This window comes from Manis javanica, chromosome 2 (genome assembly GCF_040802235.1).
Source record: "Manis javanica isolate MJ-LG chromosome 2, MJ_LKY, whole genome shotgun sequence".
Classification (NCBI taxonomy): domain Eukaryota; kingdom Metazoa; phylum Chordata; class Mammalia; order Pholidota; family Manidae; genus Manis; species Manis javanica.
In genome coordinates, this window is record NC_133157.1 from 207,185,558 (window position 1) to 207,212,569 (window position 27,012).

The 27,012-nt window shown below is 37.3% G+C and overlaps 1 long non-coding RNA gene across 1 annotated transcript in view; it reads right to left on the reverse strand.

Moving 5' to 3' along the window:
- Positions 1-1,440: 1,440 nt before the first annotated feature.
- LOC140848016 (uncharacterized) overlaps positions 1,441-27,012 on the reverse strand; it is a 112,775-nt gene continuing 87,203 nt past the window's right edge. Inside the window, exons 2-3 of the long non-coding RNA XR_012128465.1 lie at positions 2,039-2,113; positions 1,441-1,633 (exon numbers count right to left, since the gene is read on the reverse strand). This is a non-coding gene — a long non-coding RNA (uncharacterized lncRNA). The remainder of the gene's footprint in view (positions 1,634-2,038; positions 2,114-27,012) is intronic.

The window sequence follows — 27,012 nt, forward strand, 5'->3', positions numbered from 1 at the left end:
GTACTATGTTCTAACAACTGTGTGAATTTGTACAAATTGCTTAATTTTTCTTAGTGTCCTCACCTGTAAATGCAAATAACTTTAACATCTACTTCATAAGATTGTTTCAATAGAGTTAATATATGTTTAGTTCTTTAAATATCTCTGGCAAAAACGAAGATCTAAATATTTGTGATTTTTATAATGAACACCTTCTAAAATGAAGCAGCTAAGGCTTAGAAAAGCCAAGCAACTCACCCAAAATGACACAGCAGGGAGTAGAGGAATTGGGTCTATTGGATCCAAATCCATCTGATTCCAAAGCCTGTGTTCTTTTCCACTAGTATTAGTGTTTCTCAAATTTAAGTAATGAACAGACTCCTTTTTAAAGGAACAAAAGTTCTGTTTAATATTCATGTTGATTTAAATTATTTTTATCATAATGCTCATTAAATATGTCCGAATCTATATCTAGATGTAATTATTATGCTTATAATTAATTTAAGCTATAAAATTCAAACATGTTTACTAATTAAATTCAGACAACAGATGCAACCTAGTAAAATTCAATTCAGTAACACTTATTTAATGTAATGGATGCTGCTGCTTTCTTGAAACTAAAACCGTTCACAATACTCACTATAAAGGTTCCAGTTCTTTTGCGGCCACCATACCCACGCATCTGTGTACTCTGAGGTCAGTCATTTTTTTCCACCACTCTCCTCTGTTCCAACTACTGCAAAACCATCTCATGATGTCATTTGGATTTCACTTGGCAGGAATGCACCATTTACATAGTATCTCTCCCCCCATTTTTTTTTCCACTTCAGTTTATGATAAAGCAGCGCTATAGTTGACCACAGAACAACATAGGTTTGAACTGCCCTGGTCCACTTACATGCAGATTTTTTTCCAATATATATAGTTTAGTTCTGTAAATGTGTTTTTTCTTCCTTCTGAATTTCTTAGTAATGTTATCTTTTCTTTAGCTTACTTTATTGTAGGAATACACTACATAATCCGTATAACTATAAAACATATGTTAACCAGCTATTTATGTAATCAGGAAGGCTTCCGTTCAACAGCAGGCTGTTAGTAGTTAAGTTTTAGGGGAGTCAAAAGTTATACATAGAGTTTTTACTGTGCAGGGGGTCAGCACCTGTAGAAAGCTTCATTGTTCAAGGGCCAGCTGTACTTGGGTGCACCCAACTTAAAACAAAGACACTATCAACGTCTTTGAATATGGGGACAATTATTCATTGTAAGGCTGCTGTCAGGTGGTCAAAAATATGCTTATGTGCATATTTTTAAATTGCCAGTGATATGAAATTACCAAATTAAAAATATTCATGCACTTTTGGGAATGTGCTTAAGGATTCCTCAGAGAACCAAAGATCTTAGTTTAGGAAATTCTGAACTGCTCTTTGTTGGTCTAACTGGTGCCTCCTCCTGTCTGGAGGAGCATTAGTTTATGCCATTAATGACTTAGAAAAATGTTTGAGTCATGTTGAATTAGAGCTGGCTGGAAGGAGATAAGAAGCAACAATGAATTACCTTTTAAAATTCTTGTACAATGGAAAATGGCAGAGACATTCTTTCTGAACACGTAGAATTAATGATGTTGGAGAGGGATGGTTTTCATTTATGGCTTGCTCTGGTGGTTGAGAAAAAGGGAGTCATGATCATGGATTCATTTTAAGGGGACAGTCAGTGACTAATGCTTATCTGGCATATCATCATTTACAAAGGACTTTCTCCAACTTGATTATCTCCCATCTCCAACTACACCCAGATGAAGACATTTCTCAAAGTAATAATCATAAATTAGTGAGTTGATATTTAAACTAGGTGTCCTAAATTCAAACTTCTCTACTTTCTGCTGTACCAAGCTATCTCCCATAAAATGTAGTGCTACATGCACTCATTCCTGGACACAAGTAGAAAAAAATGCATCTTATACTCTATGTTGTACCTGAGCTTCTCCCTATTCAGAGGCAAGAAAGCCTGGACTTTCACCAAAGTCATAACAAAATGTTAAGAGTATGGGCTCCGGACTTACATTCCATCTTTATCATTTAGCAGCTCCGTGACTCTGGGTAAGTTATGCAGGTTCTCCAGATTGTTGTATCCGCATCTGGAAAATAAGGATGACAGTGCCCTTTTCATGGGGTTCTTTGAAAAATTAACTAAGAAAATACATATTAAGGGCTCAGCACAGTAGCTGTGTGTATCACTGATAATATAATGCTTACTTTTTGCCATCCACTTTTTTTAGTGTTTTATATGTTAACTCAACCCTCAAAGAACAATTGTATGAGGTAGATACTATTTTATTCCCATTTGGCAGACAGAGAAACTACAGGACAAGGATTAACTGAGTTAGCCAAGGTAACATAGCTGATAGTGATGGAGGTAGAATTTGAATCCAGACTTTAACCCAAAATCTGTGTTCCAGAATCTCTGCGTACTGGAAGGCTTTCTACTCCTCCATGTTTTCTAGCTCTTAGTAGCATAACTGGAGACCTTTTCTTTTTTTTCATCTCCCTATCTTGCCATCTCATCTCAGTCTCCAGGGGTACTTTTCAGATCTTTATCAGCTCTTCCCTGAAATACTGTAACAACACTCAAATCTTTTACCCTGCTTATAGTCTTAGTCCATCCACATTGCAGCCAGCATGATGTTTCACACAGTCACTCCACTTCCTCATTACAATCTCTCTAAGGTTAATCATCACTCTCAAAATATTGCCATCATCTGAGCCCTGCCTTCCTTTCCAGTCTCATCCCCTTGTTCTTCCCCCAAATTTGACATTCTAAGAATCCAGATTATTTGTAGTTTCCAGAATATACCATCCAGTTTCATTGTACTTTGAAGCATTTTTTTTCTCCTATTGATTTGACCATATTGCTATGAATGGCTAAATCCCTCATGGCCTTTAAAACTCATTTTAAGTATCCTCTTCTCCAGGAAGTCTTTTCTGATATACTTACTTGTACTTCCTGAGTTCTAGATGTAATTATATTCACATTTACTAAGCAAGAAAGTATTCTGATTCTGAAAAAAACAAAAGGGTATGGGTATCTAAGGATACCAGTCGTGTCAGTTACTATGCACAACTGTGACATGGGGGGGGGCGGTGTATCAGAGTTGCTTTGGGCAAATACTAAATAACAACTGACCCAAATATTATCACCCGGTTTCCTGCTGGAACAATAGTGATGCTGAGTGAAGCCAGCTCTGATGGGTTCATGCATCAAGAAATGTTTGTGTAACACTTTGTGATCAACAAAATTCAGCACGTTTTCCCAAGACCTCTCCACCTCTTTTTTCTGCCTTCCATCCCCACCCCCTTATTAAGCTCATGTTTGTCAAGAAAAATTTGGCCTCTATGTGTCTGGTGTGTTTATACTTGACTCATCAAAAATGTTTTGTACAAGAAGTTTGATGTCCAAGAAGCCTCTAGAGCCTTTTTGTGGATCTTTAAGACATTTTTTTTCTGAGAACCGAGAGACTATTTTGGCCAAATCCAAGATAACGAGACTTTTGACTTGACCATTAAAGGGATCAAAATAGATGTCCGAACATGCTGGCCCGTGTGCTCTTGTCCTTGTGATATATCTATACACAGGGAATGTTTTCGATTTCTCCCTGAAGGTAAATTTCAGAGAGTGGGTAGTTGCACAACATGAACCAAGGAATCCTTTTCAAAATATTACATAGCTCCCTGGGCCCTGCTGGGAATTCTTTGCCCTTGATGTCACTAACATTTCAAAATCAGAAGGCACCACCACCCAGACAACAACTAATCTGATTAAAGATTTCTTTCAGAGTGACCTTTGGCTTCCTGCCAGCTGAGGTAGCACAGGGTCCTCTTGCCAAACCTCCTGGACCCTTGCTTCCCGGCTACACCAGGTACTCCCACCCAGTCAGTGGAAGAGCAAGCAAGCCCCAGAGAAGATAATGCAATCCATGTGTCCCAGCATAAATGTCTCTGCTTTTACCACATGGCCGTAAGTCATTTATTCAAAGATTCCAAATTATATTTTAAAAGTTCACAAATAATTCATTGTACAACAGACTGGGGCACTTAATTAGAAACTGCAGTACTTTGCTGGTTGTATGAAAATTATAATGGCCCTTTTCTTCCATTACCCCAGTGTTGTAGCTAATTTATCTTATGTCTTGTGCAGTACACTGCAGAAGAACTGTGACTATATACAAGTTAGACAATTATGGCCTCATTTGAGAAAAGGGCTTTCAAGAACATTTCCTTCATATTTCTTCCTGGCCACTTTCTCTAATCCCTGCCAAACCACAGAATGTCCTAACTTTAAAACCTACCACAACAGTAACCCAAGCCCCCATCTCGTTACTAATCACCCTTGGAGGTTCCCTTTTTGGAAACGCGTTTCCAAGTCTCTGCCATTGGAAGTCCCCAGAGGACGATCATCTTCTTGTTTCAAAGCCAGAGAACAGAAATTGAATACAATCACCTCTTTGGATGTGTGGACACCACGACATCCTGATTTATCACTCCTAAACCCTATTACCCTCTTGCACCACTCAGTAACCCTTAGAGAAAGAAAGATATGGCCACGTATTCCCTGCCTCTAAATATCCGGATGAGGACTAGAAATGCAGCTACCTAATGCCAAACAGCTGGATATGTGAATACAGCTTGATGTTTCCCTTCTTTATTTCATTTTCAGCCAGATGTTTGGCATCACATAGACAACACCTAATGTTGCTAAAAAGAGTTTCAAAAATATTATGACTCTTCAGGTTGGGAAAATGGGAAAACAAAGACCTAGAAAAATGTAACTGAAGTCTATACAATCATGAAGGACTTAACTAAACTGAATATAAACTCATTCATAAACTCAGAATACTAGAAAAAGTCTGAAATTTGAGAAGGACTTTAAGCCACAAACAAAAGGACAACTGAATTGAGAATAAACATATGGAACTTGTTAACCCAGAGGTAGAGAATGAATATACACGTACTAATTCAAAAATATTTATATAGGTTCACTGATGACCGACAGTTATTAAAGGCAACACAAATATTTTGGATACATGGCTAACTTTATGACATTGGTGTCATGGAGGACAATTCTGACTTTTAGTGTGTATTCCTTGGAGTAACTGTCAGTATCCATACACTGGATTGGTTAAAATCCAATTGTTACTTGTGTGGTAGCTGCTTATAATCATTTGTTGAATGAATATTAATATGCACAGAACTTTCAAGAACATAAAGTCTTGCATATGCATTCTCATTTTATTCTTTATTACAATCCTTTGATATTGAAAAGGAAGAAAATTCCTGAAAGACCTGAGATGGAGGTAGGATGGGGAGAAAAGGACTATGGGAGAATAATTACAATTTTGGGCTCCGTAGTCAGACCTGTCTAGAATCCTGGCTGTATGAATCATAGGCTTTAACTCTTTAGACAAGTTACTTAAACTCTCCAAACCTTAATATCCTGGAAGGTAAAAAAATAAAAAATAAATAATAAATAATAATAATGAAAAATCTACCTCATACGGTTTCTGTGAGAATTAATGAGATACCCCATATAAAACATAGTGTCCATTGGCTGGCATAGAGTAAGTATTCAAATATAAGCTATTTCAGAGATAAGAAAATTTATTTGCAAAGATATTAAGTAGTTTAATTGTACTACAAAACATGGCTCATTGATTATAATTCTGAGAATCAAATAGAATTCTTTAGAATCTCAACCCTGTGTTCTTCCCATGTGCATGACACTGCTATTTTGCCAAAGATGAAAGGCTAGACTGAGCTACCAAGAAGGAAGAAACCTGTGGCACTGGGTGTCTGACTGGGTCCCCCCATACAATGACAAACATGGACTGTATAATTCATTAGGCATTATCTATGTTTTAAATGGAATTCTGTTCACTTTATGATCAAAATAATCCAATTCATTTTTGATCAATGACAGTCAAACCATTCTGTTTGAATTTGTGAGCTCACCACAATCAACTTGGCAATGTTTGCCATTTATTAAATAGAGTCTATCCACAGTTTTAAGTAACAACAAATATTTGCATTTAGATGAGATGGCTTTTGGTTAGAAAAGAATTAGAAACAACGATCTGGAGGAAACACTGCAGAAGTGCTCCTTGACCTCCACTCCTCAGATGAAGCCAAAACTATGGAACAAGCTTAGCATGAAAATTAATTAATGTCCTTTCCAAGACGTCTTTTAAAATAAGCCAGCTAGTGTGTTTGGATAATGGAAGAAAAGATCCTCTATAACATTCTTTTCAGTAAAATATCATCACCCAAAAATATTTCATTTACAACATGATCATTTGCAATTAAGGATAAAATATGTTTTGCCACTATTGATTTCATATTTCCCTCTCTAAATACAAGTAAATCAGGTTGTTTCATACCTGGGGCACGGGACACCTTGATTCCAATTGCTCATTTCATTTTTACTACGCCACCTCTTCCTTTACTACAACCATTCCATGGAACCTGTATCTATCTAGTGGTGCAAACGAAAAGAGAGTATTATAGGTAAACTGAATTTGGGAATCATGTCACTTAATTCTTGCACCTCATCCAGTCTGCTCTTAAGTCCTTCCAGAGATTGTTTTATTTCTGTATTCTCCCTCCTAACTTGATCCTTTAGCTCTTGCATATTTCTGTGCAGGTCCATCAGTATGGTTATGACCTTTATTTTGAATTCTTTTTCAGGAAGATTGGTTAAATCTATCTCCCCAGGCTCCCTCTCGGGGGTGTGTCACTTAATTCTTATTGTATAACTATCACCCCAAAACATTTTGGCTTAAACAAAAAAATTTATTATTCCTGATAATTCTGTGAGTTGGCTGGCAGTTCTAGTCTGGGCCCACTTGGCAGCTCAGCCAGGGCTGTGGGTGGTCAGATGGCATTACTCACAAGGCTGGTGGCTGGTTTAATGTCAGTGGACCGACAGGCCACATGCCTCACATGATCTCACAGCCTCACCCAAACTTATTCACATGGTGATGGTTGCAGAAGTACTCCCTAGAGCTACATCAAGAGCAAGAAGCCAGGAAGTCCTGATAAAGAAGTGAATTTCAAGTCTTTATTTGTGTCACATTGTTACTGTCCCATCTGTCAAACATCATAAAGGCAAACTAAGATTAGAGGGTGGCTGAATAGACTTTGACACTTAACAAAGGAGTTGCAAGGTCTCGTGGCAAAAAATGTGATATTTGGAGGTGTTCGGATTTGGGATGATATTTCCTTCCAAACACAGACTGTCTATGACACTCTCCTTAGAGTTTTCTACCAGAAGTTGCTTTGCACTTTACAAAGAACCTTCACAATCCTTCTTTATTTCATTCTCTCAAAAATTCTGGAAGGAAGATAAATGATGAAGATATGCATTTAAGTTCTACTTTTAAACTAATTAGTTGGGTGACATTGGTCCAGTCATTTTATACCTCATCATTAGACAGAATTTCAATAATTTCTGTGTCATGAAATTGTTGAGAGAATTAAATTAGATGATTTTGTATAAATTATTTAGCACAAAATCCAAATTATAGCTTTTAAGCTTTCATTAAGTCATTTAAAACACTCTCTGAGCACTTATCACATTACTATGAATCAGGATATATCTAAGAATAGGTAAGATAACAGTCTTGAGCTTTTGGATAAAGATCTGGCTGTTCTTAGCAGTGTTAACTACACATCTACCCTATAACCCCAAAATTCTACTCCTAAGTAGTTAGTCAAGAAAGGAAAATATATATTCACAAAAAGACTTGTACAAAAAGATCCACAGCAACTTTATGATCTCTGTGCCTCAGTTTCTTCATATCTAGAATAAGGGGAGTAATAACATGTCACACACAGGTATTGAAAGAGGTTATAGATGGAAATATACATTGTGTGTATAGCGGAATCCATTCTTTTTTATTGCTGAGTGATAATCCACTATATTTATCCATTTCCCTAAACTGTCCTTTCCTAAAATAACTTCCATTTGCTGCCAGGAATTCTCCCTTACTGGCTGCCTCTCTCGATTTAAGTCGCAAGGTCTGGGAGAAATGAGAAGTGCTCTGGCTTTATTAATACTGTGTATTAATCGATGTAGGCTTGTTGAAAGCAGCAAGATGTACTATAAACTCAGAAAGTATAATCTCCATTTGTACATCACATGTTTAGGTATTAAAAATTAATTTTAAAACAAAAAGGAATAAGAAATGGAAACTTGTCCCTCTACTATTTCAAAAATCAAATAGGAAATTAAGTTTACAGGTGGGCTCAAAAAAAAGATTTTGATCTTCTTCAAACTATTTAAATGATTTGGCTCATATCCCCTCCACTATGCATCGTTTTGTTTTTCTATGATTATGCTTGTCTCTGTGGAAGTGCAATGGGCTATCCCCCCTACCCCCCTTCCTTGCCTCTCCTTTCCACAACCCTCCCCCTCCCTCTCTCCTCCCTACTCATCTCCTTCTCACTTCAACTGCAGTTTGAGCCATTGAAAGGCAGATGTAATGTTTAGTTCTTTGTTTTGTGTCCTGCCACTTAGCACAGATTCTGTCTTATGAGAGGTGTTCAATCATTGTTTGCTCATTTGAATTGATCTTTATAAACAAGCTTCTTGCAGCCGGTATGGACCAGTGCCTTTTCCATTGGAAGCTCTTCCTAAAAAACACAGGGAGCATGGGGAAATGAGAGCAGAGTAAGTAATTTAACCTAAAAGGTCGTGAGGCCCCTGACACACCCAGAATGCAACAGTCCAAATATGAATTCAGTTCTTGGCTTATTTTTCTTTTCTTTGTTGGCTCCAATACTGGCTTTGAGTCATGGGCCAGACTGTGATACAAATAGGATAATTTTTGTTGTCCTTGTATTTTCTTTTTGTATTCCACACTATAATTCAGGAAGGCCTTATCAATGGATCACTAAAAAAAACACATAATAGAGTATTATGGTAAAAATTAAACATATAAATACATAAACAAGAGTGCTTAAAAAATAAAATGCTTCAAGAACTTAGCAGACTCTTCTAGGAACTTCCATGAAACTCACATTATGACATCCATACTCTTACCCTGTATTTTATAGATTTATATAGAACAAGAGGGATAATAGACATGATGTAGGTCACACAGAGGATATGAGTATAAATGGCCTGAGGAAGAATCAAGAAACTTTAGCACTTTTAAAGAAATAAAGTTTTGCAGAAAAACCCCACATATTTTATTTTTCAAATTTTTATATATATAAAATACTTTTTATATATAATTTTATATAAAATAATACATTTTTGCAAAATTATATAAATATACCCTTACACTATTTAGTAGTAGTGGTCATAGATATATTAGTAATACTAATAATGAAACTCACATGTTGGACCCACAGTGTCTGTTTGCTTTGTACTCTGGCATGTGTATTATCTTATTGAACCCTCAAAGGAATTTATGAAATAAAAAATTTAGTCTTAAGGACATTAAATAAATAGTCAAAGCTGTGCACATATTAAGTAGCAGGGCCAGTATTCAAACCCAGAAAGTCTAACTTCAGAGCCTCCAGATTTATCACTTTATTTACTGTATTTAGTAGATATAATAATATTTTATCCAAAGTATTATTAAATCCAGATGCAAATTTAGGAAATTCACTGTATGCATGAATAATAATTACTTTTCCTTTTTTAATGTTAAACTGGGTGGATATTAAAACACAGGACCTCACTTTTGTCTTATATACACTTGCCAGGGAATGCTAGTCAAAAGCTGAAGCAACCTTGGTTTTGGTACCTAGCAGAAACAGCCTTGCTGGCCAGTGCTGTCCTCATGGTTCCTCTCACTCCCACCCAAACTTTTCACATAAAAATAAATTACCTAATATACAGAGCCAGATTAAAAGTTCAGAAAACTTAAATAATGAAAATTTATGATGACCAATAAAAAAAATACTAAATTGGATAACTGAAATATATGGATGAAAATAAACAGCTTTATTTGAAGCTTTTCTACCTAAAACTTTTACTATTAATCCACTGTAACAGCTCAGCATTTGAATGAAGTGCCTGTGTGCTGGATCCTAGAAAAGCATCCTCTACCATGGAGCACACGCACTCAGGAAATACCTAAGATGCTCTGTTGGGTTGAAGGAAGAAAATACTAGAACTTTGAATTGTCTTTGTTTGTAAATATAAACTAATTATTTTATAAATATTTAAAACATAGATTGATGAAGTAGGCCTCACTCAGGCCACCTAGAAGATGATCACATACTATTCAAGACATGTCCAGAGGGAAGATGTACAAGTTCCAAAATGTGGAAGGATTGGCAGTAGAACTTACATTTATTTCTCTTTCTTCTAGTGTATTGCAATAATTTGTAGTCTAATTTTACCCACTTAAGTGAATTTGTTAATTACTTTACCTAGTTTTAAACATCTAATGCTAATAAAATGAGTAACTGGCTTAAAATACTATTAAGAAATAGAAAATTGAAGATATTATTAACAACACAACCAGAACAAAATCCAAGCACATGGAGAAGCTAACCATTCTACTAGAATAAACTCTTTATCAGCCATGCTACAGAGTAAAAATAAGATGTTAATTTGAAAATATTTAAATTATTAGGAGACTATTCCAACTATGAATTTATATCTATCTTAATTAATTACGGAGCTCCTTCTGAGAGCATTTTGTACCTTGACAGTCTCCTGGTAAGTAATAGTACGAGGCCATCATGACTAAGACATAGTTCTTTGATTTTTCTAACAATGCTTTAAGATATTTGTTACTGAAATGAGTACTTTTCAAAGTCTCCTTTAAGGTAAAAACAAATGCTTAGGAACCACTTTTGAGGTTCTTTAACAACAAAAGACTGAAATCATTAAACAAACACTTGTTTTGCCTACTGCAGAGAAATACCTACAGGAAAAGACGGGCAACCATATGGACAGAAGCTAAATACATTCCCTCATCAGATGAGTTTTAAGGCCTATGAAACAAACAAACAAAAAATACATTTTTCAAATTCTCTTCTCCCGTTTGAGTCTATATCTTTGTGAAGTAACTTTTTCAGCCATCACAGCCCTTAAAACCAGGTTCCAAATAAATAAAATTCAGAGCCAGATCTTTGAATTTCTATTATATAATGTGGTAAACCAATATTTTATATAATATTAAACTTAATTTGTCTTCTTCTCACTAAATTAATCAAATGCATTAATAAAAATGATATTAATAAATACCATCACCACAGAAACAATGCTAGGGGCTCACTCCATTGTTTTCTATTCCCAGACACAGAGAAAGACTTCATTTTCCAGCTTCATTCACAGGAAGATCAGGGTCATTTGACTGAATTCTGGCCAATGAAATATAAGTTGAAGACTCAAGCACTAATTTCAGAGCTGGCCCTTAAAACTTCTTGGGCAATCTTTTAGATTTTACTTTCCTTTTTGGAAGTGACTGTGGAGGCCACATGTCACAGCACTACAAGATGGACTCAGCCTGGCGTTACATGACAGAACTTGGCCAACAAAAGCATACTGAGGTTGGACTCTAATATGAACAAGAAATAAACTTGATTATGATAATCCAATAAAACCTCCTTATTGTTACCCCAGAGAGACAGCACTACTCAGACAAATGCAGTTGCTAACAGTATTTTAATGAGGGAAAAATGTTTTTGTACCACTATTAAACATAATAAATATTATTTATGTAATTTTATTTCATCTTTATGTAACAGTTCTTCTATCTTTTGCCAACATCTTATACATTTATCCTCGGCAACACAAATATACATGTTTGGGTTGCATGATAAAGATACTTTTTCTTGATGAAGAAGCAATCATAAACATTTGGAAATAATGGAAAATGTATGCTTAATTAAAACATTTTTACCACCAGCTATTTAATAGGACACCCTTAGACTTATTATTCTCACAAATCTGACTCATATATCTAGGTCCTAAAAGATAAGAAATGAATGTTAGTTGCACCCTACTTCCACACATCTCTTCTAATCTTTACCCAGTTTTAGTTGGTATAGGTCACCACACCGAAGCCAGCAATTTAAGGGTATTAGTACCAAGGAATTAAACCAGTTAGAATGCATGGTTGAAGACAGTACCCTCTAATACGCTCATATCCTTGAAGTTCTGTAATGTATAAGATTGTATTTGAGAAATAAGGATGAAAACAATGGTTATGTTTCACAGAGAAAAAAGTTAAAAACAAGTAACTGCAAATTTTCATCTGGGAAATATAGTTCTCTCCTCATGCATACATAAGCAGATGCACACATACACAAGTATGTTTGTGTATACTTACACATATATTGGGATTTATTTTATAGAGTAAAAAAAATTTTTTTTTATCCTACTACTCAAGCTGAAAGCAACTAGAGGTAAAATTAAAATGAACCTTAGATGCAGGGAAGAAATGAGGGTTTGGGTCTCCTTTTCCTGAGTTAAACCATGATCACATGGTGGTTTCAATGGTTTGATAGAAAAATTTTGTCCTTTTCAGGTACCAAAGCCAAAGACAGCCAGTTTTCTGGCTCTTAACACTTATGTGTCTTTTAAGAACAGCCGGTAAGCTCACAGAGAGTGCTCCGCTCAAGGGTTCACTTCAGAATGTGTTCATTTTGAGCAATTGGTGGCTCTTAAAAGTCTAGGATTTAAAGTAGTAGGAAGAGTGGCCTTCAAAATCTTTGAATTGTTGACAGCTGTACGCTCTCTGGGACCTCCTAATCAGAATCATATCTGCTGAGCATACTCTTGGCCACATCTCATTAGATGCTCTCACCCGATCATCTGATCAAAAGTGTGACCTTTTCAGTCACTCTGTGAGAGTTTGAAATACTCCCTTCAAAAGGCAAGGCCAAGATTTCAACACAACTATAGCTAGATGAAAGCATTCGGGGTAAGTGAAGGCTCCCTCTCCACTTCAAGAAAACCCTTCTAACAGAAGCACCTGTGCTTCATTTTTCCTCCAAACAATGCTGCTATGGACTATTTGTGCTGTCCCAAAATTCACATATTTAAGCCCTCATTCCCAGTAGGATGGTATTTGGAAGTAGGGCCTTCAGGAAGTAATCAGGTCACTGGAGTGGAGGTCTCGAGAATGGGGTTATAGTGCCTTGTAAGACAAGACCTGAGAATATGATTTCTTCCTCTGTGAAGAAAGGGCACCACAGAAGGTGGCCAACTACACACGGGGAAGAGGGTTCTCACCAGACACACTGAATCTGCAGGTACCTTGATCTTGTACTTTCCAGCCTCCCGAAATAAATCCTTGCTGGTTAAGCCACCCACTCTATGGCATTTTGTTGTAGCAGCCCACTAAGACAAACAGTGATCAAACAACCAAGGACTGTTAACATAGCAAGCTACTTGGGTACAGAAGTCTTTTTATAAATCTTCTAAGTTGATAACATAGTGTTATAACTTCATTTGGTCATTGTCTGTCATCTTTACTTCTTAGGAATGACTCAGTTCATATCAACAATTGTGGAGGGGAACCACTACCAATTTCCACTCATCTCTCTTGGTCAGTGGAATCGTCTATTCATTAGAGACATGACATTTGGGAGTATGTCATGTATTACTAATTAGTCAATGTAGAAATCTTTATCACATATAATGTAACTCAAGGCAGGGAAGGGACAAATGCACTCCTAGAATAATGTCATGCTTATTCATTCCTAAGAATTACTAACAAAGTTTTCACAGTATCATGCATATGACTTTTATGTCCCTGGGTTATTTGGGAGGATTTATGCTTGTTTGAGAAGGAAGTGGCAAGATGTGTTTGATTTTAGGTACTCTGTAAAATACTAGATGTAGCCCCAAATGCATGTTCTCCTCGTCTCATTCTTGCTTCTATATAAGTGAGCAGGAGTCAGAAACGGTTAAAGCCAGAGTCCTCCCCTGGGCCTTATGGAGCAGTCATTACTAAGCCAGGGAGGAAGAGCCAAGAAAGCCATTGTCACCTAAGGCTGCAGCATTTACAAGACACAAATATGGGTTACCATGGACTGAGCTTTTGTTATTGGAATAAAAAGAAGGGATCCTTAGGTTTGGCTCCATCTCTCCCTGACACACACACAACAGGTAGAAGATGTGGTTAGAGGGAAAGCGTACTTCTGAACATTCGATAAAACGGTACAGGTAAATGTCCCAGGAGTATGCCCCACCCCACTCATCTCGAAGAGGGTGTAGAACCAGACCAGTATCTCTAAGGACAGAGGAGAAGAAGGGATGGCTGCTTGGCTTAGATAGAGCCATTGTTCTCTCCCACCTTGAAAGTTGGAATGATAAAAAAGAATTTAAAAGATTGTGCAATATGCCTTATATCATATGGTATATGTGTATGGTGTATGTATGGTAGGTGTATTAGTTTGTTTGGGCTGCCATAACATAATACCACATGGGTGGATTAAACAACAGAAATTTATTTTCTCATGGTTCTGAAGACTGGCAATCCAAGATCGTGGTACCGGCAAGGTAGGTTTCTGGTGTGCCCTTTCTTCCAGGCTCACGGAGGCCCTCTTCTCACTGTGTCCTCACATGCCTTCCTTCTGTGTGTGGGCACAGAGAGAGGTCTCTGATGTCTCTCCCTCTTCTTAAAAGGGCACTAGTCCTATTGAATTAGGGCCCCACCCTTATAACCTGGTTTAAATTTAGTTACCTCTTTAGACACTTCATCTCCAAATACAGGTCATGTTGGTGGTTAGGGCTTCAACAAGTGAATTTTGAGAGGACACAATTCAGCCCATAATAATAGATGTCATGTTCAAAAAAACTAAAACCTTATGGGATAAAAGGGTCAAAGAGCAAACAAAGCCAGGGGTTAAGTTACTGCAAATAAATACATCTTGGAAGGTCCTGACTAATTACATTTACTCAACTGTACTCTGAACTTCTCAGTTATAGAACCCAGGGTATCAATATTCTTATTTGCCACTCAGGAGAAACAAAGCTTTTTTAGAGTCAAGGTCTAACAAATATTTCCCCCATTTCAATTACACTTTTAGAGTACAAGCAAAGTCTAGTTAAATAACGTTGTGATTTTTGTATCCTTACTGCTAGATGTAAGAATAAAGGCAAGTCAAACATTTAGTGAAAGTGTTTCTATGAAAGGTCCACACAGTGTGGGCCAAAAGCATAGCTATTTGGTGACACTTTTGATAAGCTAAGTTCAACAATTGTTCATATATCTTAAAAAAGTAATGAGCAGTGTAAAATTAATTTCTACTTTCTGACCATTGTTTATTAGAAGTTACACTATCGTGCATGCTTTTAACTAAAAGGAAAAACAAAAATTTAAATCCATAAATAATATGGATTTAAACAGGCTTTTTCTTCCTATGTTCTCCATCCAAATGCTCAAGGTTACTTTTATTTTACAACTTTGGGAGGGCAGTGTGAGGACTTCAGAGCAACTTGTGACTGACTTAAGCAGCATCTGAATTTCTTGGGCTTGTAGAAAAGGGTGAAGAAATAAAAGTGCTTGGATAAAATAATTCATCACAAAAGGACTTCGGCACGAGAAGGAATAAATATATGGCACAGCAGCCCTGTTTATAAATGAGAAATTCCTGAACTTAAGGACTGGCTTATAAAAAGGAAATGACCATTTCTGTGTTAGTTTAATAAACCTCAAATCAAAATGTTATGTTAATAGTCATGTGTAGCTGGAACTTCAGTATCCAACAGATACTACTCGAGATGGTGATATTTTGCACAAAGTCAGCTTTTAGATATAACCCAGGGACCTTCAGAAGTGCTCTGTGACCTGAACATTACACCACCTCACTGGCAACAGTGCCCACTTTCCCTGCCTATGAACCAATATGAACCAAGAGAGGAAAAAAATAAGAGTTGGAGGCACTGGCTCAAGAAGTAAGATTAAAATATATGCTTTTGTCAGTGAGTATGGGCCTTCCTACCCTTTAAAGAACTTACCCTCAATTTATTCAACTAGTAATTATCACCTTAGAATATAGGGAAAACCTCAATGATAAACAGACAATGGAAAAGATACAGAGAAGAGAAGAATGTGTTTCCCAAGATAGCAGAATGCCCTAATCAGAAAATACAGACTCCAGGGGATATATTAAGGCTCTCATCAGTCCAGTCCCAGATTTTCTCTTCTCTTCTTTGCTCTACGTAGGTGAAATATCAGGTAGGAGTTAGCCTGTTCAATTTATCATCTCCAGAATATGTTAAGGGTTTTCTATAGTTGAAACTTCTGTCTGAAATTTTGTTGTTAAACACATTTCTGTTGCCTTGTGATCTTTTGGACTACTGTTTGGACTACTTCAATATGTTATTGCTATTTAGTCCATGTATGTGTTCTTCTTGTTAAAGGAGAATGAAACTCCTTCAGTACAGTACTTTATCTCATACTTCTTTAAATGTGCTGAAAAGGCTAGAAAAGCTGTCCTGGCCACAGAGAAACAGCCGGGCGTGGAGGAGCAGGATTGAGTATGGGGACAGATTCTCACCCTCACTCTGCTAGTCCAGTCCCCAGCTATGTGATTTCTGGCCATTTATTTAACCCTCCTGAGATACAATTGTTGTTCTAAGAAGATACTAGTGTGTGTGGAGAGGGGAGTTAACTGACTGCCTGCTAGTGTGCAAGAGGTTTAAAACAAACAGCTTAGCCCATTTAAGTGGGTTTGAGGTTTTAGTGTTCTTCGCCTTGTTTGCAGAAACCTTTTTTCAGAGACATTCAGCTTTCAATACCTTTAAGAAAATGCATTGAGAAGATCAAGGAGAGGATCACTGTTAAGCTGAGTGCAAAACCCAAAGCTCAATTATATATCCCTGGCTTATTCTGCTACTGGACAGACTTATGTTCTTGGGCAAAGATAACTGTTTTTTCTGGCTCTCTTCCTCAAATACGCAGACAAATCCTTGATGGCAGCAGTAGCTAGAGAACAGTTGAGAGCCAACTCTGGTAAAGGAGAGCTGGTGATAAATGCCAAATTGCATAGGTGGTGCACTATTGGGAGGAAAAAAGTTCAGTACCCGAGGCTTGCTATTGATCATGGCGAGTTATTTTATTTTATTTTTGAATTGAAGCTTTTTGTTGCAATGCTTAGTGTAAGGGTTTTTCCAGAATAATTTTGAAAAAAATAATGAATAGGGGTTTTTGTTTGTTTGTCTGTTTAAGATCTGCTTTTTACAGACCTGGCATTACAACTACCAACACACAGAAAGGGATTCTATTAAATGTACTGAACAGGGCTGTTGGAAAAGATGCAAAGACATGAAAAGTAAAAGGGTGGAGGAAAGGGGAAATGGTAAATTTTATATTCGAACTGGTAGAACTAACTAATTCTTAATGCTCATTCTGCGAACAACCACGGTTTGTGTGTTTTGCGGGGGCCAGTCCTGCTCTTCTGTCTTGATCTTGAAAATCCTCCCCTCCCCCACTATCCTTTCAGCCGTTGTTGCCCATTGTAACCATGAGGGTTCTGCAATATTAGGTTAAATTTTTTATGGTAGTTTAAGATTGGAGTTGTTTCTTTCCATGACTATTATGTTGTCATGGCAAAAGTCTTGTGTAATATGAGAGCCATAATTTCCATTTCACAAAGAAAATAATGATTCTTCAAGCTGACTTAAAGAGTTCAACAATTTAAATGAATAGAAAACAACCCCTACTTGTGTATTCCTCTAACACACTTGATTTGTATACATCCACAGACGTATGGATAAGTGGTCATTGATCAATGTCCTGTGTTGTAACACACTCCCATCTCCCCAGCACTCGACCTGGAAGCGTTTAGTTCCTACCACTCGTTCTTTTAACAAGATGGAGGCAGTTTCATTAAGAAACTTACAACATTCACCAGGATTCATGAAACAACACATTCCTTTAAGCCCTGGTTTTGAAATTCCTTACTGAATCTGAGTTGTTGGAATTTCTGTAGCTTAAGCAAGTATTGTAAAAGAAACTTAGTATCTTCCTTGATATTCAACCCGCTTTGCTTCCTGGATGAATGCAAAACTAATTTTTTGGTGAAAAATGATCTTATTTGGAGTTTACAGATATTTTTGCCAAAAGTACTGGCTGCAGATATAAAATAAACAAAACAAAACAAAACAAAACAAAACAAAAATCATTGCTCTTCCTCTGCATGGGATAACATAGGTCACATAGATTTTTTGCCTCTCCTTTGCTTGGCGTGTACACACATTAAAAAGATGTACCTATTTTTTTGAACAACACAAATTTTCGTCCCCAGAATTCTATGGGTTGAAGGGTAGTTCTACGGGTCTTGCCTAGAATCCATCAGGCAGTTGCACTCAGAAAGCAGCTGGATTGATTGGGTCGGGAGATCCAAGATGGTTTCATTCATATATCTGGTAGTTTTGCAACCCCTTAATCCTCAGGGTTGGAATATTTTTTGACCTCTCTAGTCCACAGCTCATGTGAAGATGTGGGCATCTCATACCGTTTTATTTTTTCCTTTCACACTGTGCTGTTTCCATAGCTCCTTTTTTTGCCACTTATTTTTACAGCCTCTATTGCCTTTGGGACTAATTTGTATTTCTGGTCTGTGTCTATTCATACTTTGGAGTGAATCGGCAAAACAGAAAAACATGGCAAATTTTCCATAACTAAGTCCTTAATTTGCACAGTCCTGATTTACGTCCTGTGATTCTTTGCAAAGGACTCTTATTCTATGCCTTTTAAAGTGCTCTTTTATTTTCTGTTTTTCTTTCTTTTTAAATATTCAGTACATCTCTTTCATTTTTAACTATGTACTTCTTGATGTCAACTAAAAACATCCTACAGTTTAAGTGTCTTCTTTCTATACATTTCCTCTCTCACCAGGGAAATTAGATCCAGCGGTCCACTCCAACAAGAACACAGCTGGACCCAAGTGGACATAGCCTCTTCAGAGCTCTGGCCCAGAGTCACACTCTCTGATGCTGGTCATTTAAGCACTTCAACACCTAACAGGGGCCTACTCTGCAGTCCATCCAACTTCTAAGCTCTAGAAATTGTGTCCAAAATTGAATGCTATCAACATGCTAAAAAAAAAAATGTAGCAGCGTCCAGGTGAAACAATCTGAGAGGTATTATTATATCTATTATTATGAAAACCGCACTTCTAATTACAGGCATATGCCATTTTATTGTGCTTCACTTTATTATGCTTCATAGACACTGAGTTTTTTTACAGATTGAAGGTTTGTGGCAACCCTGTGTCTGTCCATTCCATTTTCTCAACAGCACCTTCTCACTTTGTGTCTCTGTGTCACATTTGGGTAATTCTCATATTATTTCACACTCTTACATTACTATTATATTTGTTATATGAACTTTGATCAATGATTATGACTCACTGAAAGTTCAGATGATGGTTAGCATTTTTAGCAATAAAGTATTTTTTAATAGAGGCAATGCATTTCTTTTTAGGCATAATGCTATTGCACACTTAATAGACTGCAGTATAGTATAAACACAACTTTAATATGCACTGGGAAACCAAAAAATTCACTTGACTCACTTAATTGTGATATTTGCTTGATTGCAGTGGTCTGGAACCGAACCCTCAGTATCTGTAAGGTATGCCTGTATGTGCTTATGACGAATGAGAACTGCAAAGCTTTTTTTAAAAAATCATGTCTTTGAACAGCAAATATCATGAAAACCTCAAATCACCAAATAATAAGTGGAATTGTTAAGCACTGTCTGAATGTGTTCTTCTTTTAAGTAATATTGTCTCTAATTACAAGTAAAGACCATAGGAATTAGAATTGCCTTGAGTTAACTCTAGTTAGATAACTCTAGTTAGATGCAATTTATATGATCATCTTACCTCAAGCACTGTTGCTGTTATTTTAAAATTTTTATTGGATGAGTTTTCTGTCCATTATCTCTTGAATAAAATTCATTTATTCTAAACACAAAATCATATTTAATTTATGATTCAAATGGCATTGAAAATTAAAGATAGTGACTTCTTATTCAAGATCAGACTAGATCGAGGACCAGTAAAAGTTAGAAATTAAGAATCTTGACTTCATTTGGTCAATTTCATGGAAATAGCAAAAGGGCTTCATCTGTCTGGGGAACTTTCCAAGTAGTTATTGTTATTTATGTTTATTATTTCCAAGTGACATTTCCCCAAAAAGAGCTCTGGGATCTTATAACAATTTCCGTATTTTCTAAGCAAAAAAAAAAAAAATTGATAATTCAAAAGTCTTAGAAAAAGAAAATGGATAGAAGGAGATATTAAGAGTACAATAATAATAAACCAAAATAAGCAAGGCAAATAAGTGAATTTGGAACACAGTTGAGTAGTGACTGAGGTTGAACACTGTCCCATGGGGACAGCTGAAGCTCTAGGTGTAGATGGACACTCAAAGGTCACTTAGTCTCTGAACTGAGAACAAAACCCCTTAGCCTCCGGGGGTTAGCTGAACGCTTTCCACACCAGACCACACTGCCTACCTGGAATTTACATGGCACTTTCATCCTAAGCACTGGCACACTCCATGTCCTTGGGGTTGGTGGGTGGTCAGTACTATTTTACAGAAAGAGAAACAGAACTTCCAAAGGAGTTAAGTGACTTGCAAAATGTCAAACAACATTTCAGAGGGCTTATCTCAAAACTTGAGGCACATCTCCTTATTCCAGATATTCATGAGAAGAAATGAGTCTCATGTAGTCTGAAGAAGAAAAATAGTTTTGAGGACAAATGGAGGTAGAAGAATTCTACATTTACGAGGGATTACAAAACAGAGCAATGATGACTTTGCAAATAACTTCTCTAATTTAAAACGTGTGGGTTTTCACATTTTTAAAAGCCATTATTTATATATTTTTTCCCCCAAGTTTTTCAAAGTACCTGAGGAGTGAATCACTTAAATGGGGAAATTTACCTCTGATGATCGTCATTTCTGTGACATATGCTCTGGCCTACAGAGCATAGAGTTAAGGAGAAGACATGCTGCTTATCCTACAAGAAAATTGGAAAGATCATAGCTTTGAGCTTATAATATTTCCAGATGGTTGAAATCGAAAGCAGACTTCCCCTCTTTGCCTGTTGAGCCAAAGTTTTATGTAGCAGTAAATAAACTCTTATTTGCTTGTGCCACATTTTATTGCTGAGTACAGAAGGGTTGAGGCAACCAATTTCTTATGGAATGATTCTCCTCAGTGCCCTTTGAAGGTTAGGTACTGCTTCTGTCTTAAAGCAGGAATACACAGCTCACAATTTAAACTTCAAGATTACTATGGAATTCTGGTGGTTCTTTGATTTTATTGGATTTTTCCATAAGACTTTTCTCAGAAAATGCTCTCACTTTTTGTTTATACAGACTAAGGCAGAAAAGCACAATGGTGTTTCTTCTCCTTAAACTTTAAATATTAAACTTGTTTTCATGGAAGTAAAAACTCAGTACTTTAATTTTTATTGTGTTTACAACAATGAGCCATTTTAGGAAATACAATACCCTTAGAAATCAAATTAGACTTTAAAAATACTGATCTTCTCATTGATGGGAGTGATCAATTAAGGAAATATTTGACAAATGGATTAAGGAGCTGACTACTTAGCTTATAAATGTAATTTCAACTTATTATCTGACCCACAATTTCTATTACTTTTTTGACAGAAACTGTAGCTTAGCCATCATTTTTGCTGGATATTGTTTCTGGGCTTACCTCAATATATTGAACAAAGAGAATATGTCTTAGTTGCTTAGAGGAATTAATAGAATCAGCATGTCAAACAACCATAGTGTATGTGAAATCTGGTTCTAAAATATTCAAAATATAATTGCTGTAAGCCATATTTTGTGTCCAACTCCTCCCAACCTATTTTTGAGAGTAAGAAAAAAAACTCTTTGAGAGTAAGAAAAAAAAAGAATGCAATATTGTTGCAGAATCATTTCAGCACTTTGGTTTTTCTTCTATGTATGCTGAAAGTGAATAATTGGTTTTCCTAATCTTCAAATGTGTGGATGAGGGGTATTACCAGGACTGCAGAATTGAGGTGTGTGATGTCAAGTGAAGCAAGAACTCATCGAGGGCCTATGAATGGTGTTAGAAAGAATACTGATCATGCGCACTAGGATGCAGCTATAAATATCCTCCTCTGGGCAGGCAAGTGGGACAGAAATGGGGCAAAGACTCCAGACTTGGGAGAAAGGATAGAACATGTTAACTTCTCTGGTTAATTTCTCCAAACATATGTTTAGAATCAATGGTGTACAAGATATTGCCCATGGTACCCATCATGGACTGAATATGTCTCCCCAGAATTAATACATTGAAATCCTAACCCCTAAAGTGGTGGTATTTAGAGATGGGGCTTTTAGAAGCTGATTAAATCACAAAGGTGGAGGGATTATGAATGGGATTGGGGCCCTTAGAAAAAAGGCCCAATGGAGACTCCTCTCCTCTTCCACCATGTAAGAATACAGTGAAAAAACAACAGCTGTGAATGAAGAGGTGGGTTCTCATCAGACACTGGATCTGCCAGTGCCTTGATCTTGGACTTCCCAGTCACCAGAACTGTGAGAAATAAATTTCTGTTGTTTGTAATCTGCCTAGTCTTTGGTATTTTTGCATAACATCCTGAATGGACTAAGCATCTTTATTCATTGATGCACTGTACTTGATCACGGACTGAACACCCCAATGTGGTTCGCTTCTAGACCATCTTAAATTGTGCCTGGATAGGATTCCTAGAGGAAGTGATTCTTGAAATTTAAGTATGAACCAGGAAATAAAAGATGGGAAGGGGTTCAGGGATTCAGCCTGAACAAAGGCTTATGAAAAATAATATATGCATAGGAGACTAGACTAGACGCTATAGGCGATTTTAATTATGGCAGCATAAAGCTAGAGGCAAAGAATATAAGAAGTAATTGAAGAGGGAAGCTAGTCACAGTCACAAATAATCTCTCTTTCGCAGTTTTCTTGAGACCATAAGCACCACTGTGGCAAGGGACGTACCTTACTCATTATGATAGCCCCAGCATTCAGCAAATCCCTGATAATGTCTTCTTAACGATCAATTATTTACTGGCATATAAGTTCAGATCACAGGATAGGTTTTTTAAATATTCAATAGGTGAAAATACTAGGACTTGCCAATCAAAGTGAAAATATGACATCTCAGTGCCTGCACTAATTAGATCACAGGCAGCTTCAGGACAAGGCACAGCATAGTGTTAAGAATGTAAACTCTGGACTGATCTTAGCTCCAAACCCAGCACCCCAACTTCCCAGCCATGTGCCCCTGGGCAAGTGATTTAATCCATCTGTGCTTTGGTTCAAATGGAAAATGAGAATGAATATAGTACAGGCCTCATCATGCGGTTCTGGAACTTAGAGGAGTTAGTTCGCATAAAGCACTTAGAACAAAGCCTGGCAGATGGCATATGTTCAATGAAAAGCTTAGATTAAATTCTCATTAAATCAGTAGTCACTAGTGGCTGTTTCATTGCCAGGAGGGGACTTGGCTTTTAAATCTCAGAAATCTCTCTCCTTTAGATCTTCACTTTTTCTTTGAAAGGTTTCACTGTCATTATTTAACAATTGTCAAATCAAGAGGCCCAAATTAAGTGATGTGCAAAAGTTCCTACTGACTGTCAGCACCAGAATGGGGTCAAGAGCTGGGGTGCTCTGATCCCCTATAGTGCTTCTACTGAATTCTCCAAGGGAGAGATCACTGCTGCTGTGGATGGTGGTAAAGTATTTAAAGGTCAAAACCTTTAACTACTATAAGAATATATGTTTTCGTAAATTGCGTCATACCCAAGGCCCATTCAGCCAGTGCACATGTGCCTAGTTGTACTGTATGCCAACACCGAAAGCTACCGGAACATTCTTCAAACATGTGATTTTTGTTATAGTCCATTAAAGATCTATCTTCCATATATTTAGCTAAAATACTTTTGTGCCTAAAATGAATTCTTTTTAACTATGAGGTCTTCCTTTACTTGAGATGCTAATGTGAGTTTTCATCTGTTTCTATCTTCCCCAAGTAGGAGAGTTTTGCATTCCTCGTATACTGATTTTTATCATACTTCTCTTGTGGAGCATTAGTAAAACCCGAAATAAAATGTTGGAGAAATAGAAATGAAGATAAAGAGAATGGGGGAGTAGAAGTAAGGATTGTACCATCTAGCTTTGGGAAAAATAAAGGAAATTCAATAAAACTAACCCTGATCCTAACTAGCAATGCCTTTGAGGGTCTGTTTGGTGTGATGAGCAGGGCTGTGGGTGGAAAGAACACAGCAGGGCTGGACCACTGTGCTCGATGGCCTTTAGAAAGGGGCTGCCCTGCCACGAGGTGAAACTGGTAAGCAAATTTACCAACTCAGTTCTGGCCACTGGATTAAGTCAAGGTTCTCTAAAGCTTTTTCCAACAAAAGTTTGAATTTCTAGGAGTAAAGGAAGGATTTATACAGGGTGCCAAAAGTGAGAGTCAAAATGTCATAAAATGTCTGAAATGAAGCCAACGAATCAAGCCCTAGAAAATAATGTCCCTTGGGAAAGGCCTCTGTTGTGGTCAGTGTACCAAGGCTGATCCCTGAAGGTTTATTATCTGTCTGCTGCAGAAGAATAGACATTGAGAATAAGCCGTTAAGAAACTTGTATAGCAGTTTGGAAGTAATTTTATGTGTTTCATTTGATTATTAAAAATGACCATAATGTATGGTTGTGGTCTCTTTGTTGTTTTTTGTTTTGTTCTGTTTTATTTATTTATTTGTTTTGCTAATGATTCATTATTTTATTTTACAAAGTATCAGTCAAGAATGGATTGCGGAAGGAAAAAAATGACCCTTTTCCATAGACAGTTAGCAAAAACCCTTTTTGTTTTTACTGAATTGACTTGCTTCAAAAGTCTTGTAATGTAATGCTCTCAGTCCTGTGGACATTTCCATTTTGCTTCTTATTAGGAACTGTGAGGGAGGGGGGCCGGTGTTAAGTGATTTATTAAAATATAAATCTTTTTTATAAAAGAGCTTAAAATACCAGTATTTCCCAATACTAGCAGTACTGAAATCAGATTTGGGCAAGCAGGACCCCTGCACTGGCACCCCCAGTGTGTTGTGCCCACCCAGTACACACATCCGTTTGGATCATGCTCTGGAAGCCAGGGACCCTGGGGTTCTCTGTCCCAGAGGATGAGTCTGTAGTCCTCCTGGTGACTGCGTCACTCCAGTGAGGAAGCGTAGGCCTAAGGGGAGGCCATGTGGCATCCATGGGGGAAGCTGTGAGCAGAGATTGAAGTGTAGTCTAGGGTGTCCACGTGCCTGCAAAGCTCTGGAGGGAAGGGACTCAGCTGGGTGAAGGGGGCGGCAGAAAGGGCGCTGACCTTAGAAGATGAGGTACAGACTGGACTATAGGTTAGAGAAGATGAATGAATTCTTGGTTATCAAAATTTTCAAAAGTCTTGGTGAACTAAACCTTGGTACAATCTTTCTCAAGGGGCATTTAACAATACTAGTAAATGTCTTATATTTGTGGACTCCATTTTGAGGACTTTATCACACAGGAATATTCTAAATAATGTGCAGAAAACGTCCTTCTTTATTGATGCATTTGTTTAAAAAAAGTGATTGAATATCTCCCATGCTTCAGACACTATTTTAGGAGCTCGGAACACAGCAGTGAACAAGAAAAATAAAGCTCCTGTCTTTAAAGAGATTACAGGTTACTGGAGAAAGCAAAGTATAAAAATAAGTTTGAAAGAAGTATAATTAGATACATTTATAATAAAGAGAATAAAAGTGGGAATTGGAAGACTAAATGCAGGCATTATATGTATATAAACATTCATTGCAATAATAGGAAACAATGAAAATGTCTGTTAATTCAGGATTGGTTAAAAAAACTAACTATAGGTGCAGCTTAGATATATATTTATCACACACTCTTAAAAAATGAGGTAGAGCTTTCTGCATATGCTGGTAAGGTAATATCTAACAGAAAAAAACAGAATATATTGTATATTACATGTTGCATATTTTATGATTCATTTATTTCCATCAAACAAAATACATATGGATATATGTGTACACATATGTGACACACACATACACACACACATGTGTGTGTACCTATGCTTATGTATCTGCATGGAATATTTCTGGACAGCCAGAGAGAGCAACAAGAGTTAACAGCTGGCTTCTTTGGCCAAATGGAGTGGAAAGTATGTTATTCATTAAAAATCCTTTTGTCTTAACTTTTTACCATGTGTATTCTACTTTTCAAACCAATGATTGTTTTAAAGTCCCCAACTGGGTGACAAAGGAAGTGCTGCAGTGTGTGGATGGAGAGCAGTGGCATTCCAACAGGAGCATGCGCTGTGGCTGCAGGAAATAAAATTTTCTTTTTTTAAAATTTTTATCCAATACTAGCAGTACTGAAATCAGACTTGGGCAAGCAGGACCCCTGGGCTGGCACACCCAGGGTGTTGCACTACGTCTGGGTGAAGGGAGTGTGAGCAGGGAAGAGAAACCTAGGCAGCTGATGCAGATGAAACTCCAATGAGTACATTCCCAGAAATACATCTGAAGTGGGGAGAAGCTGCTGAGCTAGTTTTAAAAGAGAAGTGTTTGCTGTTGGGTGCAACCAAGAATCAATTCAACTCATCCAAGCTTTCAGGCTGGGAAGCAGGACTGGCGGAGTGAGAGGTTGTGGTACGGTGGTGAGACTGTCTGGCAGGTTTGAGGGCTGTTGGCATTGTCTTCTCGGTGTTGTCTTCACAAGCTGTGAGCCTGGATCATAAGACATGGACACAAGTTCTGGTTCCAGGGTGCTGGGCTGGGTAAAGCAGCGGCGGAGGGAAAGGCCTTGGGATAAGAGCAGAGACTGAGTCCCGATGCAGGTGGCATCAAGGGCAGGGCTCAGAGGAAGCAGGGACACACTGTGAAGAGACAGGAGAAGGAAGCTGGGCAGAGGGAATGAGAGAGGTCAGGACAGAGCCTGCAGTTCAGAATCGGGGGTAGAAGGTAGATCTGGAGAGGTAGCCT